At 46.8% G+C, this 18174-nt stretch overlaps 11 non-coding genes across 11 annotated transcripts; all 11 read right to left on the bottom strand.

Annotated features, from left to right (window-relative positions):
- Window positions 1–2401: 2401 nt before the first annotated feature.
- Window positions 2402–2474, bottom strand: trnav-cac (transfer RNA valine (anticodon CAC)). Its single transcript has one exon. It is a non-coding gene; the product is annotated as a tRNA-Val (tRNA).
- A 122-nt stretch (window positions 2475–2596) lies between these two features.
- Window positions 2597–2669, bottom strand: trnav-aac (transfer RNA valine (anticodon AAC)). Its single transcript has one exon. It is a non-coding gene; the product is annotated as a tRNA-Val (tRNA).
- Window positions 2670–3242: 573 nt separating this feature from the next.
- On the bottom strand, window positions 3243–3315 carry trnav-cac (transfer RNA valine (anticodon CAC)). Its single transcript has one exon. It is a non-coding gene; the product is annotated as a tRNA-Val (tRNA).
- Window positions 3316–4316: 1001 nt separating this feature from the next.
- trnav-cac (transfer RNA valine (anticodon CAC)) lies at window positions 4317–4389 on the bottom strand. Its single transcript has one exon. It is a non-coding gene; the product is annotated as a tRNA-Val (tRNA).
- Window positions 4390–7459: 3070 nt separating this feature from the next.
- Window positions 7460–7532, bottom strand: trnav-cac (transfer RNA valine (anticodon CAC)). Its single transcript has one exon. It is a non-coding gene; the product is annotated as a tRNA-Val (tRNA).
- A 668-nt stretch (window positions 7533–8200) lies between these two features.
- trnav-uac (transfer RNA valine (anticodon UAC)) lies at window positions 8201–8273 on the bottom strand. Its single transcript has one exon. It is a non-coding gene; the product is annotated as a tRNA-Val (tRNA).
- A 266-nt stretch (window positions 8274–8539) lies between these two features.
- trnav-cac (transfer RNA valine (anticodon CAC)) lies at window positions 8540–8612 on the bottom strand. The gene has a single exon. It is a non-coding gene; the product is annotated as a tRNA-Val (tRNA).
- Window positions 8613–9150: 538 nt separating this feature from the next.
- On the bottom strand, window positions 9151–9223 carry trnav-cac (transfer RNA valine (anticodon CAC)). Its single transcript has one exon. It is a non-coding gene; the product is annotated as a tRNA-Val (tRNA).
- Window positions 9224–9891: 668 nt separating this feature from the next.
- Window positions 9892–9964, bottom strand: trnav-uac (transfer RNA valine (anticodon UAC)). The gene has a single exon. It is a non-coding gene; the product is annotated as a tRNA-Val (tRNA).
- Window positions 9965–10230: 266 nt separating this feature from the next.
- On the bottom strand, window positions 10231–10303 carry trnav-cac (transfer RNA valine (anticodon CAC)). Its single transcript has one exon. It is a non-coding gene; the product is annotated as a tRNA-Val (tRNA).
- Window positions 10304–10426: 123 nt separating this feature from the next.
- Window positions 10427–10499, bottom strand: trnav-aac (transfer RNA valine (anticodon AAC)). The gene has a single exon. It is a non-coding gene; the product is annotated as a tRNA-Val (tRNA).
- Window positions 10500–18174: the final 7675 nt, after the last annotated feature.

Here is an 18174-nt window from a genome sequence, read left to right as displayed (position 1 = left end):
TTACATTTTGAGGTTGAAATCGGCTTGTTTTCGGAGATTCTAGTATGCAGTAGGGGCGTGGCGTGTCATTGTCTGTGTGTATATCCATACTGAATAACCCGGCGCTTTTGCCCCCGCCCTCCAAGTCAACCACATGGCTACTTATTATGCTGTGCTCTGGCCAGCTCTCTCTGATATCAAAATTCAATGAAGATGGATGCCGCAAAGATTGTCGCAGACGAGATGAACCGTCTGGCAGTTACACCGAAAATGTTTTCGCCGCACTTCGTGGGCTCGGGAAACTGAACCGGAGGTATGGGCGCAGCGCGCTCGCCCTCAGTGCTTCAATACGGCGGCTCGGCTCGCTGACAGCGGTGGCTGGCTGTTTCATATGTGACGGAGAATCGAAATAGAGGATGCAGTTAAGACATTTGCTGCTGCGATGAAGGCCTGCCGTGCGTGTTTCTGAAATGTAAGTTAAGCTTCATTTGCTCTTTAGTCGTTATTTAAGATGCTGAACCTGCTGATGATATAATGTGCTTGCGGACATTTCATTTGTGTGTGTATACGCACATAAGAAAGTGGTGTAAAGAGATTTGCAACAGTAATTTGAGGAGGTGAAATGTGATTATTTGGAAAATTGCAGAAATGACTGCTTAAAGAAAAATGCCAGCAGGCATTTGCCTCCTACATAAACTTTAATATTGTTGACATTTTGGGCACACGAGCGTTGCGTACTATTTGCGCTATATGTAGGCCTATGGCTTATTGGTCTTTGTTTGTTGTTGTTGGTTTTGCGTTATATGTATATGGCATATTGGTCTTTGTGTGTTGTTGCTGGTTTTGCGTTATACTGTATGTATATGGCATATTGGCCTTTGTGTGTTGTTGCTGGTTTTGCGTTATATGCAGGCTATATGGCATATTGGTCTTTGTGTGTTGTTGCTGGTTTTGCGTTATATGTATATGGCATATTGGTCTTTATGTGTTGTTGCTGGTTTCGCGTTATATGCAGGCTATATGGCATTATTGGTCTTTGTGTGTTGTTGCTGGTACGTTGCAAATAGAGGGGCAGCACAATTGTTTTTCGCCTAGTGCGGCAGAAGTGCACTCATTCGAAGTGTAAAAAAAGCTGTAAAGCACATGGAGGAGCTTTACAGGGGGTATGGCTTATCTAAATGAGATGTAAATGAGCCCTATTGTCACCCCCAGCAGCAGAGAGAGGTGAGAACTGAATCTCTTTAGAGCTCGTTTTCTCCTCTTTGAGCTTTTTTAAGTGCCTACTTTAAAATGGCCACAACTTCTCCAAATATTATCAGATTTCCACATGTTACACATCGTTGGAAAGCTTGGATATTACACTCTCAGAATCTATGAATAACTCAAAATGCCCCAGAACCGACTTGTGTCCCTAGTTTCCGTGACTGGTCACATTTGTTTAAATGGAAAACCACCTTAACAAAAATAGATTCAAAATATAAAGGATCAACCGAGGGTATAATTAATTCAGAAACAAGACCTATAGAAACATATATAGCCACACCTCCACCCCTGGAGCACCTATCCAATCTATAAACAACATAATTGGCTAAGTTAATTTCGATATCTGAAACATTGCTATTGAGCCATGTTTCCGAAAGAGTGATAATATCAGGCTTATTTAAATCAACCCATGCACGAAGTAAATAAATTTTACACACCAGACTTCTAATATTCAAGTGAATGATTTTTAATCCCTTAACCTGATCCATCTTAAAAAAAAAAAGTCACTGGTCAAATATAAGGACACAAATAACTGAACCAGAAAATTCATTACAAGGGTGCAAAAACTATCAAATAAACTGATCACAACAAAACAAACAGACAGGACATTTACAAACAAAACACATAAAAGGTGTTTTGCGCTCCTTCCCATAATCTGCTCTGCAAGCAGTGTGACAGTCTGTGAATTCCACAAACAACAGAACAGAGGTCATTCGGCATTGCAGTCTGCCTACAGCTCCTTGGTACGATGGCCTTCACCTGTCTCAAAAGTAAGGGTTTTGTAGCGAATTGCAGCATTTATATTTAACATGCCTCCACTTGTTTCCGCCCAGTTTTGAACTGAGCACCTTTTGCGTGTAAAGCGAACGTGATAACCACTACACTACGGAAAATTGATTTGGATGTCAGTCCCACCTCTTCTAGGGTACGCTTGTTCAAAAGCGACTGAAACTATAGACTGCCCAGTGTTTTTAACATGGCAAAAAGCTGCTAATTTTGTTGGCAGACCGAACATTTTATATTACTGTACAGGAAACCTCAATGGTCATTTGTTTTATTTGTGTCCTTTTCTAAAGAGATTAAACCACAAACATCCCTGCAAGTGTACTGACCTGCTCAACAGAAAATCGCATACGAAATTTTTGCAAAAATCACCCACAGTTTCCGCCCAGTTTCGAACTGGAGCCCTTTCGCGTGTGAGGCGAACGTGATAACCACTACACTACGGAAACAAGTCTTCAGGTTGCAGACATAAACTTTAGGTCCACGCTTATTAAAAAGCATATAAAGGAAATGAGCGCTGCACCCACCTAGCGTGCCAAAGAGTTTACATTTTCTGTCAGAATCCAACCACTGTTTCTGCTCGGTTTCGAACCGAGGACCTTTCGCGTGTTAGGCGAATGTGATGACCACTACACTACAGAAACCTATTATTGAGACGGATGTGCTTTTTAGAAGATGGCTCCTTCCCATAATCTGCCCTGCAGGCAGTGTGACAGTCTGTAAATTCCACAAACAACAGAACAGAGGTCATTCGGCACCCACCTAGTGTCATTCGGCATGGCAGTCTGCCTACAGCTCCTTGGTACGATGGCCTTCACCTGTCTCAAAAGTAAGGGTTTTTTAGCGAATTGCAGCATTTATATTTAAAATGCATCCACTTGTTTCCGCCCAGTTTTGAACTGAGGACCTTTCGCGTGTAAAGCAAACGTGATAACCACTACACTTCCGAAACTTGATTTGGACGTCAGTCCCACCGCTTCTAGGGTGCGCTTGTTCAAAAGCGACTGAAACTATAGACTGCCCAGTGTTTTTAACATGGCAAAAAGCTGCTAATTTTGTTGGCAGACCGAACATTTTATATTACTGCACAGGAAACCTCAATGGTCATTTGTTTTATTTTTGTCCTTTTCTAAGAGATTAAACCACAAACATCCCTGCAAGTGTACTGACCTGCTCAACAGAAAATCGCATACGAAAGTTTTGCCAAAATCACCCACAGTTTCCGCCCAGTTTCGAACTGGGGACCTTTCGCGTGTGAGGCGAACGTGATAACCACTACACTACGGAAACACATCTTCAGGTGGCAGACATAAATCTTTAGGTGCACGCTTATTAAAAAGCATATAAAGGAAAGGAGCGCTGCTACCACCTAGCGTGGCAAAAAGTTTAAATTTTCTGTCAGAATCCAACCACTGTTTCTGCTCGGTTTCGAACAGAGGACCTTTTGCGTGTTAGGCGAACGTGATGAACACTACACTACAGAAACCTATTGATGAGGTACATGTGCTTTTTAGAAGATGGCTCCTTCCCATAATCTACTCTGCAAGCAGTGTGACAGTCTGTGAATTCCACAAACAACAGAACAGAGGTCATTCGGCATGGCAGTCTGCCTACAGCTCCTGGGTACGATGGCCTTCACCTGTCTTAAATGTAAGGGTTTTGTATCGAATTGCAGCATTTATATTTAACATGCCTCCACTTGTTTCCGCCCAGTTTTGAACTGAAGACCTTTGCGTGTAAAGCGAACGTGATATCATGGCATGTGCTTTTTAGAAGATGGCTCCTTCCCATAATCTACTCTGCAAGCAGTGTGACAGTCTGTGAATTCCACAAACAACAGAACAGAGGTCATTCGGCATGGCAGTCTGCCTACAGCTCCTTGGTACGATGGCCTTCACCTGTCTCAAAAGCAAGGGTTTTGTAGCGAATTGGAGCATTACATTTAAAATGCCTCCACTTGTTTCCAACCAATTTTGAACTGAGGACCTTTCGCGTGTAAAGCAAACGTGATAACCACTACACTACGGAAACTTGGTTTGGATCTCATTCCCACCACTTCTAGCGTACGCTTGTTCAAAAGCGACTGAAACTAGACTGCCCAGTGTTTTTAACATGGCAAAAAGCTGCTAATTTTGTTGGCCGAACATTTTATATTACTGTACAGGAAACCTCAATGGTCATTTGTTTTATTTTTGTCCTTTTCTAAAGAGATTAAACAACAAACATCCCTGCAAGTGTACTGACCTGCTCAACAGAAAATCGCATACGAAATTTTTGCAAAAATCACCCACAGTTTCCGCCCAGTTTCAAACTGGGGACTTTTCGCGTGTGAGGCGAACGTGATAACCACTACACTACGGAAACACATCTTCAGGTGGCAGACATAAATCTTTAGGTGCACGCTTATTAAAAAGCATATAAAGGAAATGAGCGCTGCACCCACCTAACGTGCCAAAGAGTTTAAATTTTCTGTCAGAATCCAACCACTGTTTCTAGTCGGTTTTGAACCGAGGACCTTTCGCGTGTTAGGCGAATGTGATGACCACTACACTACAGAAACCTATTGTTGAGAGGGATGTGCTTTTTAGAAGATGGCTCCTTCCCATTATCTGCCCTGCAAGCAGTGTGACAGTCTGTAAATTCCACAAACAACAGAACAAAGGTCATTCGGCACCCACCTAGTGTCATTCGGCATGGCAGTCTGCCTACAGCTCCTTGATACGATGGCCTTCACCTGTCTTAAAAGTAAGGGTTTTGTAGCGAATTGCAGCATTTGTATTTAACATGCCTCCACTTGTTTCCACCCAATTTTGTATTGAGGACCTTTCACGTGTAAAGCAAACGTGATAACCACTACACTACGGAAACTTGGTTGGGATCTCATTCCAACCTCTTCTAGCGTACGCTTGTTCAAAAGCGACTGAAACTATAGACTGCCCAGTGTTTTTAAGATGGCAAAAAGCTGCTAATTTTGTTGGCAGACCGAACATTTTATATTACTGTACAGGAAACCTCAATGGTCATTTGTTTTCTTTTTGTCCTTTTCTAAAGAGATTAAACCACAAACATCCCTGCAAGTGTACTGACCTGCTCAACAGAAAATCGCATACGAAATTTTTGCAAAAACCACCCTTAGTTTCCGCCCAGTTTTGAACTGGGGAACTTTCGGGTGTGAGGCGAACGTGATGACCACTACACTACAAACACGTCTTCAGGTTGCAGACATAAATCTTTAGGTGCACGCTTATTAAAAAGCATATAAAGGAAATGAGCGCTGCACCCACCTAACGTGCCAAAGAGTTTAAATTTTCTGTCAGAATCCAACCACTGTTTCTAGTCGGTTTTGAACCGAGGACCTTTCGCGTGTTAGGCGAATGTGATGACCACTACACTACAGAAACCTATTGTTGAGAGGGATGTGCTTTTTAGAAGATGGCTCCTTCCCATTATCTGCCCTGCAAGCAGTGTGACAGTCTGTAAATTCCACAAACAACAGAACAAAGGTCATTCGGCACCCACCTAGTGTCATTCGGCATGGCAGTCTGCCTACAGCTCCTTGGTACGATGGCCTTCACCTGTCTCAAAAGTAAGGGTTTTGTAGCGAATTGGAGCATTAAATTTAAAATGCCTCCACTTGTTTCCGCCCAGTATTGAACTGAGGACCTTTCGCGTGTCAGAATCAGAATCAGAATCAGAACGAGCTTTATTGCCAAGTGTGCTTGCACACACAAGGAATTTGTTTTGGTACTGAGGCTTCCAGTGGACATATACAAATACAACATGAAACATAATACTACAAATTATAAGAATAAAAAATAAAAATATAAATATATGAGAATAAAAACTATCACAGTTGGGTTTAGTCAGAATAGACATTTTCAGATTTACAGATTATTAACCTATTTACAGTGTTTTGAATATTATAAATAAATAAATCTACATATAAGTATCACCTGAGTTGTAGGATATTGCACTAAACAGTGGGAGCATTGCACTTACAGGCATATGCCTTGGAAGGAGTGTTAACTGTTCACGAGGGAAATGGCCTGTGGGAAGAAACTGTTCCTGTGCCGAGATGTTCTTGTGGCCAGTGATCTGAGTCTCCGTCTTGACGGTAACAGTTCAAACAGGTGGTGTCCAGGGTGAGTGGAGTCTGTGATGATTTTACCTGCTCTCTTCCTCACTCTGGAAGAGTACAGGTCCTGGAGGTTTGGCAGGGGGGCACCAATAATCCTCTCCGCAGTCCGGACTGTCCGTTGTAGTCTCCTGATGTCTGATTTGGTAGCTGAACCAAACCAGACAGTGATGGAAGCGCACAAGACAGACTCAATGACGGCTGAGTAGAACTGAATCAGCAGATCCTGTGGCAGGTTGAACTTCCTCAGCTGGCGAAGGAAGTACAGTCTCTGCTGGGCCTTTTTCACAGTGGAGTCAATGTGATTGTCCCACTTCAGGTCCTGAGAGATGATAGTGCCCAGGAACCTGAATGACTCCACTGCTTCCACAGTGCTGTTCATGATGGTGAGTGGGGGGAGTGCTGGGCTGTTCCTCCTGAAGTCCACGATCATCTCCACTGTTTTGAGCGTGTTCAGCTCAAGGTTGTTATAACTGCACCAGGCAGCCAGCTGTTCAACCTCCAGTCTGTAAGCGGACTCGTCACCGTTTCGGATGAGACCGATGACAGTGGTGTCGTCTGCAAATTTCAGGAGCTTGACAGTGGGGTCTTTAGAAGTGCAGTCATTAGTGTACAGGGAGAAGAGCAGTGGGGAGAGAACGCACCCTTGGGGAGCACCAGTGCTGATTGTGAGTGTCTTGGATGTATGTTTCCCCAGTCTCACTCGCTGCTGCCGGTCCGTCAGGAAGCTGGTGATCCACTGACAGATCGAGGATGGTATGGAGAGCTGGGTCAAAGCGAACGCTATGTAAAGCGAACGTGATAACCACTACACTACGGAAACTTGATTTGGACGGTACCCACCTAGTGTCATTCGGCATGGCAGTCTGCCTACAGCTCCTTGGTACGATGGCCTTCACCTGTCTTAAAAGTAAGGGTTTTGTAGCGAATTGCAGCATTTATATTTAACATGCCTCTACTTGTTTCCACCCAATTTTGAACTGAGGACCTTTCGCGTGTAAAGCGAACGTGATAACCACTACACTACGGAAACTTGATTTGGACGTCAGTCCCACCGCTTCTAGGGTACGCTTGTTCAAAAGCGACTGAAACTATAGACTGCCCAGTGTTTTTAACATGGCAAAATGCTGCTAATTTTGTTGGCAGACCGAACATTTTATATTACTGTACAGGAAACCTCAATGGTCATTTGTTTTCTTTTTGTCCTTTTCTAAAGAGATTAAACCACAAACATCCCTGCAAGTGTACTGACCTGCTCAACAGAAAATCGCATACGGAATTTTTGCAAATACCACCCTTAGTTTCCGCCCAGTTTCGAACTGGGGACCTTTCGCGTGTGAGGCGAATGTGATAACCACTACACTACAGAAACACGTCTTCAGGTTGCAGACATAAATCTTTAGGTGCACGCTTATTAAAAAGCATATAAAGGAAATGAGCGCTGCTACCACCTAGCGTGGCAAACAGTTTAAATATTCTGTCAGAATCCAACCACTGTTTCTGCTTGGTTTCGAACAGAGGACCTTTCGCGTGTTAGGCGAACATGATGAACACTACACTACAGAAACTTATTGATGAGGCACATGTGCTTTTTAGAAGATGGCTCCTTCCCATAATCTACTCTGCAAGCAGTGTGACAGTCTGTGAATTCCACAAACAACAGAACAGAGGTCATTCGGCATGGCAGTCTGCCTACAGCTCCTGGGTACGATGGCCTTCACCTGTCTTAAAAGTAAGGGTTTTGTATCGAATTGCAGCATTTATATTTAACATGCCTCCACTTGTTTCCGCCCAGTTTTGAACTGAAGACCTTTGCGTGTAAAGCGAACGTGATATCATGGCATATGCTTTTTAGAAGATGGCTCCTTCCCATAATCTGCTCTGCAAGCAGTGTGACAGTCTGTGAATTCCACAAACAACAGAACAGAGGTCATTCGGCATGGCAGTCTGCCTACAGCTCCTTGGTACGATGGCCTTCACCTCTCTCAAAAGCAAGGGTTTTGTAGCGAATTGGAGCATTACATTTAAAATGCCTCCACTTGTTTCCACCCAGTTTTGAACTGAGGACCTTTCGCGTGTAAAGCAAACGTGATAACCACTACACTACGGAAACTTGATTTGGACTTCAGTCCCACCGCTTCCAGGGTACGCTTGTTCAAAAGCGACTGAAACTATAGACTGCCCAGTGTTTTTAACATGGCAAAATGCTGCTAATTTTGTTGGCAGACCGAACATTTTATATTACTGTACAGGAAACCTCAATGGTCATTTGTTTTATTTTTGTCCTTTTCTAAAGAGATTAAACCATAAACATCCCTGCAAGTGTACTGACCTGCTCAACAGAAAATCGCATACGAAATTTTTGCAAAAACCACCCACAGTTTCCACCCAGTTTCGAACTGGGGACCTTTCGCGTGTGAGGCGAACGTGATGACCATTACACTACAGAAACCTATTGATGGAGCATGTGCTTTTTAGAAGATCCCTCCTTCCCATAATCTGCTCTGCAAGCAGTGTGACAGTTTGTAAATTCCACAAACAACAGAACAGAGGTTACTCGGCATGGCAATCTGCCTACAGCTCCTTGGTACGATGGCCTTCACAAGGGTTTTGTAGCGATTTGCAGCATTTATATTTAACATGCCTCCACTTGTTTCCACCCAGTTTTGAACTGAGGACCTGTCGCGTGTAAAGCGAACGTGATAACCACTACACTACGGACACTTGATTTGGACGTCAGTCCCACCTCCTCTAGGGTACGCTTGTTCAAAAGCGACTGAAACTATAGACTGCCCAGTGTTTTAAACATGGCAAAAAGCTGCTAATTTTGTTGGCAGACCAAACATTTTTTATTACTGTACAGGAAACCTCAATGGTCATTTGTTTTATTTTTGTCCTTTTCTAAAGAGATTAAACAACAAACATCCCTGCAAGTGTACTGACCTGCTCAACAGAAAATCGCATAAGAAATTTTTGCAAAAACCACCCACAGTTTCCACCCAGTTTCAAACTGGGGACCTTTCGCGTGTGAGGCGAACGTGATAACCACTACACTACGGAAACACGTCTGCAGGTGGCAGACATAATTCTTTACCTGCACGCTTATTAAAAAGCATATAAAGGAAATGAGCGCTGCTACCACCTAGCGTGGCAAACAGTTTAAATTTTCTGTCAGAATCCAACCACTGTTTCTGCTCGGTTTCGAACAGAGGACCTTTCGCGTGTTAGGCGAACGTGATGAACACTACACTACAGAAACCTATTGATGACGCACATGTGCTTTTTAGAAGATGGCTCCTTCCCATAATCTACTCTGCAAGCAGTGTGACAGTCTGTGAATTCCACAAACAACAGAACAGAGGTCATTCGGCATGGCAGTCTGCCTACAGCTCCTGGGTACGATGGCCTTCACCTGTCTTAAAAGTAAGGGTTTTATATCGAATTGCAGCATTTATATTTAACATGCCTCCACTTGTTTCCACCCAGTTTTGAACTGAAGACCTTTGCGTGTAAAGCGAACGTGATATCATGGCATGTGCTTTTTAGAAGATGGCTCCTTCCCATAATCTACTCTGCAAGCAGTGTGACAGTCTGTGAATTCCACAAACAACAGAACAGAGGTCATTCGGCATGGCAGTCTGCCTACAGCTCCTTGGTACGATGGCCTTCACCTGTCTCAAAAGCAAGGGTTTTGTAGCGAATTGGAGCATTACATTTAAAATGCCTCCACTTGTTTCCGCCCAGTTTTGAACTGAGGGCCTTTCGCGTGTAAAGCAAACGTGATAACCACTACACTACGGAAACTTGATTTGGACGTCAGTCCCACCGCTTCTAGGGTACGCTTGTTCAAAAGCGACTGAAACTATAGATTGCCCAGTGTTTTTAACATGGCAAAATGCTGCTAATTTTGTTGGCAGACCAAACATTTTATATTACTGTACAGGAAACCTCAATGGTCATTTGTTTTATTTTTGTCCTTTTCTAAAGAGATTAAACCACAAACATCCCTGCAAGTGTACTGACCTGCTCAACAGAAAATCGCATACGAAATTTTTGCAAAAACCACCCACAGTTTCCGCCCAGTTTCGAACTGGGGACCTTTCGCGTGTGAGGCGAACGTGATAACCACTACACTACGGAAACACGTCTTCAGGTTGCAGACATAAATCTTTAGGTGCACGCTTATTAAAAAGCATATAAAAGAAATGAGTGCTGCACCCACCTAGCGTGGCAAACAGTTTAAATTTTCTGTCAGAATCCAACCACTGTTTCTGCTCGGTTTCGAACCGAGGACCTTTCGCGTGTTAAGCGAACGTGATGACCACTACACTACAGAAACCTATTGATGAGACACATGTGCTTTTTAGAAGATGGCTCCTTCCCATAATCTGCTCTGCAGGCAGTGTGACAGTCTGTAAATTCCACAAACAACAGAACAGAGGTCATTCTGCATGGCAGTCTGCCTACAGCTCCTTGGTACGATGGCCTTCACCTGTCTCAAAAGTCATACCGATCTTTATGGGAGCTCCCTGGGCACAGCGCTATGGAGGGCCAGGATCGGAGTTGGGCTTGCACGATTGGAAGGCGCAGACGGAATATCTGGCCGGATTACAGGGACTGAGTGCATCACAGAAAGTACAGTTTGTGTTGGGGTCTTTGGAAGCAGAAGCCAAAAGAGAAGTTCTTGCTGCATCAGAAGCCACACGGGCTACCGCGAAAACTATCTTCGATTTCCTGTCCGGATTATATGGAGACTCTACCCCGGTGGCCACTCTTCGTGCCCAGTTCTTTAACTATCAACAGGGGCCTAAGCAGACTCTTCGGGCATACTCCTTGAAATTGTGGGAGCAGTTTGGCCGGCTGTTGGGTGAACTTCGTCGGGGTCGAGTCGAGGGCGGATCGATGGTGAGAGAGAGGTCGTATTCGGAGAAGGGGCGAGCTCCTGTGCGCCGCCCCCTACGTCCTGTGGGCCCCCGGTTCCAGTGGGATGACCAGGGAAGGCCCATCTGTATTAATTGTGGAGACCCGGGACACATCAGTCGTCAGTGTGGGCTCCGTCGGGGTTCTCAAGGGGGTTTTTAGTCCCACCGGCTACTGTGGGTCAAGTGGCCGGGACCCCTTTGTGTGACCCTCCTTCTGTTCCTGTTTTACGAGACGACAGGGTTGGGCGCTGTCCCACCGTGGAGGTTCAAGCTAACGGAGTCACGATAGATTGTCTGGTCGATACAGGTTCTCAAGTTACGTTATTTTCGGAGAGCCTGGCCCAGGAGTTGGTTGCAGATCATCGGCTCCAAGCAGTGGACGCTTCTAGTCTGACTTTACGGGGGCAAATGGTCTGGACATCCCTTACACTGGGTACATCGTGGTAGACTTTCTGGTCCAAGGGGTTCCCGTCCAACAGAAAGGGGTCGTTATCGTCCGAGATCATTGCTTGGGCATTCATCGAGCACTCCTAGGGATGAACGTTATACTGGATTGCTCGGAGGAATTGTTTCTGGGACGGCCAGCTCGGACTTCTCTGTCATCGGCGAAGCAGGACAGGGACCGGATTCTGGCCGATTGCCGAAGAGTGCACGTGGCTAGTCAAGTGAAGGAGAGAGAAGGCATCGGTCGAGTAGCCTGTCGGTACGCTTTGTCTGTCCCAGCCCAGAGCGAGACCGTGCTTTGGGTCCGAGTACCTGCAGGACCCTGTGGGACGGGTACCTGTGTCCTGGTAGAGCCCCATGAGGACTGTCAACCCATTGAAGTGGCTCACGGGCTGACGGCCATCCACCGTGGGCGAGTCTCAGTAAAGGTGCGGAATGCCAATCCCTACTCCGTGCTCCTTCGTCGACACCAACGTCTGGTTCGAGTTTCCTCGGTACGCTCTGCCCAGGTTCACAAGCATCAGTACGTCTGCTTCAGGCAGGTGAGCTCTGCGGTGGTGGAAGTCGCCGTCCGCCCAGTTGAGGCAGAACCAGGCTCTGTGGGAGGAGGGGTGCCGACCCATTTGATGGGAGAGTCCCTGAAGGGTGAAAGTCTGGAGGAGGAACAGGTGTTACAGCTCCAGGAGCTCTTGAGAAAATGGCAACATGTGTTCTCGACCCACGAAGAAGACTATGGCTGCACAGGGGTAGTGAGGCATCAAATACCTACCGGTGAGGCGATGCCTAGCCAAGAGCGGTATCGTCCGGTGCCACCCACCCTCTATGCCGAGGTCCGCGCCCTGTTGAAAGGGATGCTGGAGGGAGGAATTGTTCGAGAGAGCAGTAGTCCCAGGGCGGCGCCAATTGTTCTGGTTCAGAAGAAAACGGGAGCTTGGAGGTTCTGCGTTGACTACCGCAAACTCAACAGTGTAACGAAGAAAGATACATTCCCGTTGCCACGGATTGAAGACTCACTCACCTGTCTCACACAAGCGGCGTGGTACTCCACATTGGACCTGGCGAGTGGATACTGGCAGGTGCAGGTAGACGACCGAGATAGAGAGAAGACAGCCTTCACCACCCCGTTTGGGTTATTTGAATGGGACCGAATGCGGTTCGGCCTGTGCAATGCTCCTGCGACCTTTCAGCGCTTGATGCAGCACTGTCTAGGGGGACAACTGGTCGACTCAACGCCGGTATACCTGGACGATGTGATCGTTTTCTCCCCTGACTTCCGCACTCACCTGCACCATCTAGGTGGGAGGAGGACCACCTAGGGAGGAGGAGGAACACAGGAAGTGTTCAGGGCCATGGAGAAATATGGGCTAAAGCTTAGGCCAGACAAATGCCAGTTATTGCGGAAGAAGGTACAGTTCTTGGGACATCGTGTCAGTGCTGCAGGGATATCCCCCGACCCGGAGAAGGTGGCAGCTGTCCAAGGGTGGGAGCCACCCCGGGCAGTGAGACAGGTGCGGTCGTTCCTGGGGTTCGTGGGATTTTGTCGACGCTTTATAAAAGGATTATCTGGGCTTGCTTGGCCATTGAACCAACTCCTTGCTGGTTCCGGACGTGCCCGTGGCAAAGGCTCCCCGTCAGTGCATTGGGATTCCACCTGTGAGACCACCTTCCAGAACCTCAAGCAGGAACTTCTTAGGGCCCCTATCTTGGCCTACGCAGACTTCACCCAGCCGTTCCTTCTGTACACTGACGCCAGCAATGCAGGTTTGGGAGCCGTGTTGGCCCAAGAGCACCAAGGAGTGGAGAGAGTGATTGCATACGCAAGTCAAAGTTTACATCCCGCAGAGCGGAACGCGGCAAATTACAGTTCCTTCAAAATCGAACTAATGGCAATGAAGTGGGCCATGACGGAGAAGTTCAAAGATTACCTGTTGGGAGCCAAGGTGACGGTGATTACGGATAATAATCCATTAGTACACTTGCAGACCGCCAAGTTGGGGGCAGTAGAACAGCGTTGGGTGGCACAACTAGCAAATTATGATTAACAGCTTAAATACCGACCCGGCAGAGAACACGTAAATGCGGACGCCCTGTCCAGACTCCCAGTCATCCGGAGGGACAACCAAACACCCCTTTGTACCCCTGGCCCTGAAGACGAGTTGCTGATGGCAATGGTGGAAGCTCCCGGGACCCTGAGGGCTGTTCCGTCTAGTTGGGGATGGGACCCCGGGCGGTGGAGAAGGCTGCAGCTGGGAGATGCAGACCTGTGTCAGGTTACGTTGTACCTTAGACAGGGATACATGCCGAGAGCAGAGGAAAGCGGGCTCAGACGGTGGGAGTACAACATCTCCTAAGGCAGTGGAAGAGGCTGCGACTTAGAGAAGGGGTAATCTGCCGTTCGATGCAAGATCCCCGAACACAGGAGACAGTACACCAGGTGGTGGTACCGGAGGGCCAAGTCTCGAGCTATTGACTGCATTCCACACCCATACTGGCCATCAGGGCCAAGAGAAGACGCTGTCTCTGCTGAGGAGGTATTTCTACTGGCCTAGGATGGAAAAGAAAGTTGAGGAGTTCGTTCAGAGTTGTCCACTGTGTACGTTGTTCAAACGCAGGAAGGAAGTCCGAGCCCCATTGGTCCCCCTGTGGCCCAAAGCACCTCTGCACATCATAGGATTTCCTGACTTTAGGTCGGCCGACGGATCGATTTCAAAATATCCTGGTGATGACTGACCTATTAACTAAATACGCCTAGGCCATCCCCACTGTAGATCAGACGACAGTTACCACAGCCAGCGCCCTTTGGAGGGCAGTGATACAACCTTTTGGCTCCCCAGAGACCCAACACTCAGACCAAGGTTCAAATTTTGAGTCCCGAGTGATCCAAGAGCTGAGCCACCTTTATGGGTGCCGGAAGACCCATACGACCTCATACCATCCTCAGGGTAACAGGGGTGCGAAAGGTTGAACCAGACCCTGTTGGGGTTATTGGGGACCCTAGAGAGTGAACAACAGGGCCAATGGGCCGAGAGTCTCCCCTCTCTGTTGCAAGCCTATAACAATAGTGTGCACAGTATCACCAGGTATGCTCCTTCCTACCTTATGTTTGGGCGCCATCTCCGCTTACCTGTGGACTTGCTCCTGGGGACCGAGGCTGCAGAAAGAGGGTATAGTACCACTGACTGGGTGAATCGGCACCACCACCAACTGCTCGATGCCTACCGACGAGTCTCAGATCATCTGAGTGCAGCAGCCGCCAAGAACAAGCGGCTATACGACCGGACTGCCCGAGAGGCCCCTTTGTTACCAGGGGAGCGAGTGCTGGTAAGGGACAACCGGCGCTCAGGGAAGGGGAAGCTCCGCGATCGCTGGGAGTCGACGCCATATGTGGTGGAACGACGACAAGGGCCTGATGCTCCAGTTTACTCGGTACGACCCGAGGGGAAACCAGGACCGATACGGGTGCTCCATCGAAACTTGCTCCGTCCATGTCCGAACTATTCGCAGCTAGCGGCCGAGGCCCCAAGTGCGCCACCCGCCCCAGAGGTACTCATGGTAGGGTGGTCTGTGGTCCCGAGGGACCCTGAAGTTGAAGCAAGAGTGGCTCCGCCCTCGCCACTCCGACGGTCTCAGCGGGACACCCGAGGACAGCCTCCTGAGAGGTATGGCGAATGGAATCGAAGAACACCGGTTCTCGGGACTAGAACCGATTGGCGGGGGGGATGTCACGGGTGACAAAAACGCGTAGTGAGCGGAACCCTCTTGGTGAGTCACGAGTTTCTCGAGGGAACGATTTGTTTGCGACACATCCCACTCCAGTTCCAGGTGTGGCAGAAACATTGCCCGGCCTGATTAGCGCTAATGCACTGCAGGTGCAAGAGAGAGAGGAGCGGCGTTCACACAGGTGTCCGGCTTCACAAGCCAAAGATAAAAGGGCTATCCAGAGAGGTTTCGGGGAACGGGACGTGGATGTGGTCTGTTTTGTTTTTGGAGCAGTTTGGGGCTCAAGCTTTACTCGGGGAAGTTGTCTGGATGTGGGGAAGAGAGAAAGATAAGTGAATTGATTTCATCTTATGAACATTCGAAAAGCTTGAAGAGGATGCAGTGAATGTAAATCTGACTGTTGGGGAAGCTATGTGTTTCAGAGTGTGTTGAGGAGGAACTGAGGATTAAATATCCCCCACGGGAGTGTAACGAATGGATTGAGGCCTCTGATCAGCCCTATCGTGTGAGTGAATTGCAGTGTTTTTGCCTTATTTATATACATTGATTCATGGCTGTGGATTTGAAGTGAACACGAGTGTGTTTTTACTGAGAAGCGGCCCCAACCCCTGCTTACACGTTTGTGAAAAGTTATTATATCTGCTCTCCATCAGAAGCCCAGAGTGATACAGCTGAGTTTGGAAGTATGCAGTATCGCTGGTGAAGTAAGCTTTTAAATCACTGTCTCACTACTTTGCACTGACGAACAGTATCCTATGTTGAGAAGAATCCTTTACCTTCCTACTTACCATCTGAGTCTGGAAGTATGCAGTATCGCTCGTGAAGTAATTTTTTTAAATCATTGTTTCACTACTGTGTACTGACGAAAGTATTCTATACTGAGAAGAATCCTTACCTTCCTACTTAACATCTGAGTCTGGAAGTATGCAGCATCGCTGGTGAAGTAAGCTTTTAAACCACTGTCTCACTACTGTGCACCGACGAAAGTGTTCTATACTTTGAAAAATCCTTATCTTCCTACTTACGGTCTGAGTCTAGAAGTATGCAGCATCGCTGGTGAAGAAAGCTTTTAAGTCACTGTTTCACTACTGTGCACTGCTGAAAGTATCTTATACTGAGAAGAATCCTTACCTTCCTACTTACTGTCTGAGTCTAGAAGTATGCAGCATGGCTGGTGAAGTAAGCTTTTAAACCACCGTCTCCCACTACTGTGCACTGACGAAAGTTTCATGTACTGAGAAGAATTCTTATCTTCCTACTTACCGTCTGAGTCTAGAAGTATGCAGCATTGCTGGTGAAGTAAGCTTTTAAATCACTGTCTCACTACTGTGCACTGACGACAGTATCCTATACTGAGAAGAATCCTTACCTTCCTACTTACCGCCTGAGTCTAGAAGTATGCAGCATCGCTGGTGAAGTAAGCTTTTAAAATCATTGTTTCACTACTGTGCACTGACGAAAGTATTCTATACTGAGAAAAATCCTTATCTTCCTACTTACTGTCTGAGTCTAGAAGTATGCAGCATTGCTGGTGAAGTAAGCTTTTAAACCACCGTCTCCCACTACTGTGCACTAACGAAAGTATCTTGTACTGAGAAGAATTCTTACCTTCCTACTTACCGTCTGAGTCTAGAAGTATGCAGTATTGCTGGTGAAGTAAGCTTTTAAATCACTGTCTCACTACTGTGCACTGACAAAAGTATCCTATACTGAGAAGAATTCTTACCTTCCTACTTACCGCCTGAGTCTAGAAGTATGCAGCATTGCTGGTGAAGTAAGCTTTTCAATCACTGTCTCACTACTGTGCACTGACGAAAGTATCCTATACTGAGAAGAATCCTTACCTTCCTACTTACCGTCTGAGTCTGGAAGTATGCAGCATCGCTGGTGAAGTAAGCCTTTGAATCATTGTCCCACTACTGTGCACTGACGAAAGGATTCTGTATTGAGAAGAACTCTTACCTTCTTACTTACCGTTTGAGTCCTGAAGTGAGCCGTATCCTTGGTGAAGTTGTCACAAGGTGACGAACTAGAGACGGAACTACACAGCCCACGGGGGGATGTTTCCGCCCGGAGCGGTTTCAACTGAACACCAAGCCGGCCTCAGATGCGTCGCTACCATAGGAACAGCAGCCGCTGATGGCAAAGTGACAGAAGGTGCGGCGCATTAAGTGACTGTGTGACGATTGGGACATGTCGCTTTTAGGAACAGACAAAAGCAAAACTTTGAGAGACTGAGTGGGTTGGGTGGGATTGCTGCGGCGTTCAAACTTTTCTTCTTGCTGAGAGAGAGTGAGAGATTTCTGTGGGACAAATCGGCTGGCGAGATCGATCCGTGGGAAGGGAATCCGCTACGAAGAACTGGGTGACGGAGAACAGAGAGGCAGAGGGCGAAGTCATCTATGAAGTATTATCGAGTCCACTTACTGGGGTGAAGATAAGTACCAACCTTCTACTGGCTGTATTATATGTGGGTTATACACGAAAAGATTATATATGAGGAGAAATGACATAAAAAACGGAGTCCAGATGTCTGAATGAGAAGACAGCTGTTAGGATTTGTGATTGCAGTCGCTGAGTTCTTCCGTCTAATTACCCCCGCTGTCCAGAGCGAGGAGGTTGGCCGTGACCTTAAATTTCACGGAGTGGATGAGAGTGACGTGAGTTAATGCTGTGTCCCACTGTGTGTGGTTGAAGTGGAGTTATTGAATGCTTACTGTACAGAATTCTGTCACATGTCCATCGGTCTTGCCTTGTGTTACAGTCGGGAGTTTTCTGAGGAAGAGATTAAGTGAAAACGGACTTTAAGCCTGCTGTATTCTGATTCATCATTGATGCTGTTCTGGAGAACGGGGAAAATCCAGTTACCTGCTGTTCTGAGTGTTGAATATCCAAAGCCTGTTGTATTCTGATTCATCATTGATGCTG

This window comes from Siphateles boraxobius, unplaced genomic scaffold, assembly GCF_051911475.1.
Source record: "Siphateles boraxobius isolate OS27281-9 unplaced genomic scaffold, OSU_SipBor_1 63, whole genome shotgun sequence".
Taxonomy (NCBI): domain Eukaryota; kingdom Metazoa; phylum Chordata; class Actinopteri; order Cypriniformes; family Leuciscidae; genus Siphateles; species Siphateles boraxobius.
The sequence above is the reverse complement of the archived record's forward strand: the minus strand, read 5'-3'. Positions and strand labels throughout refer to the sequence as shown.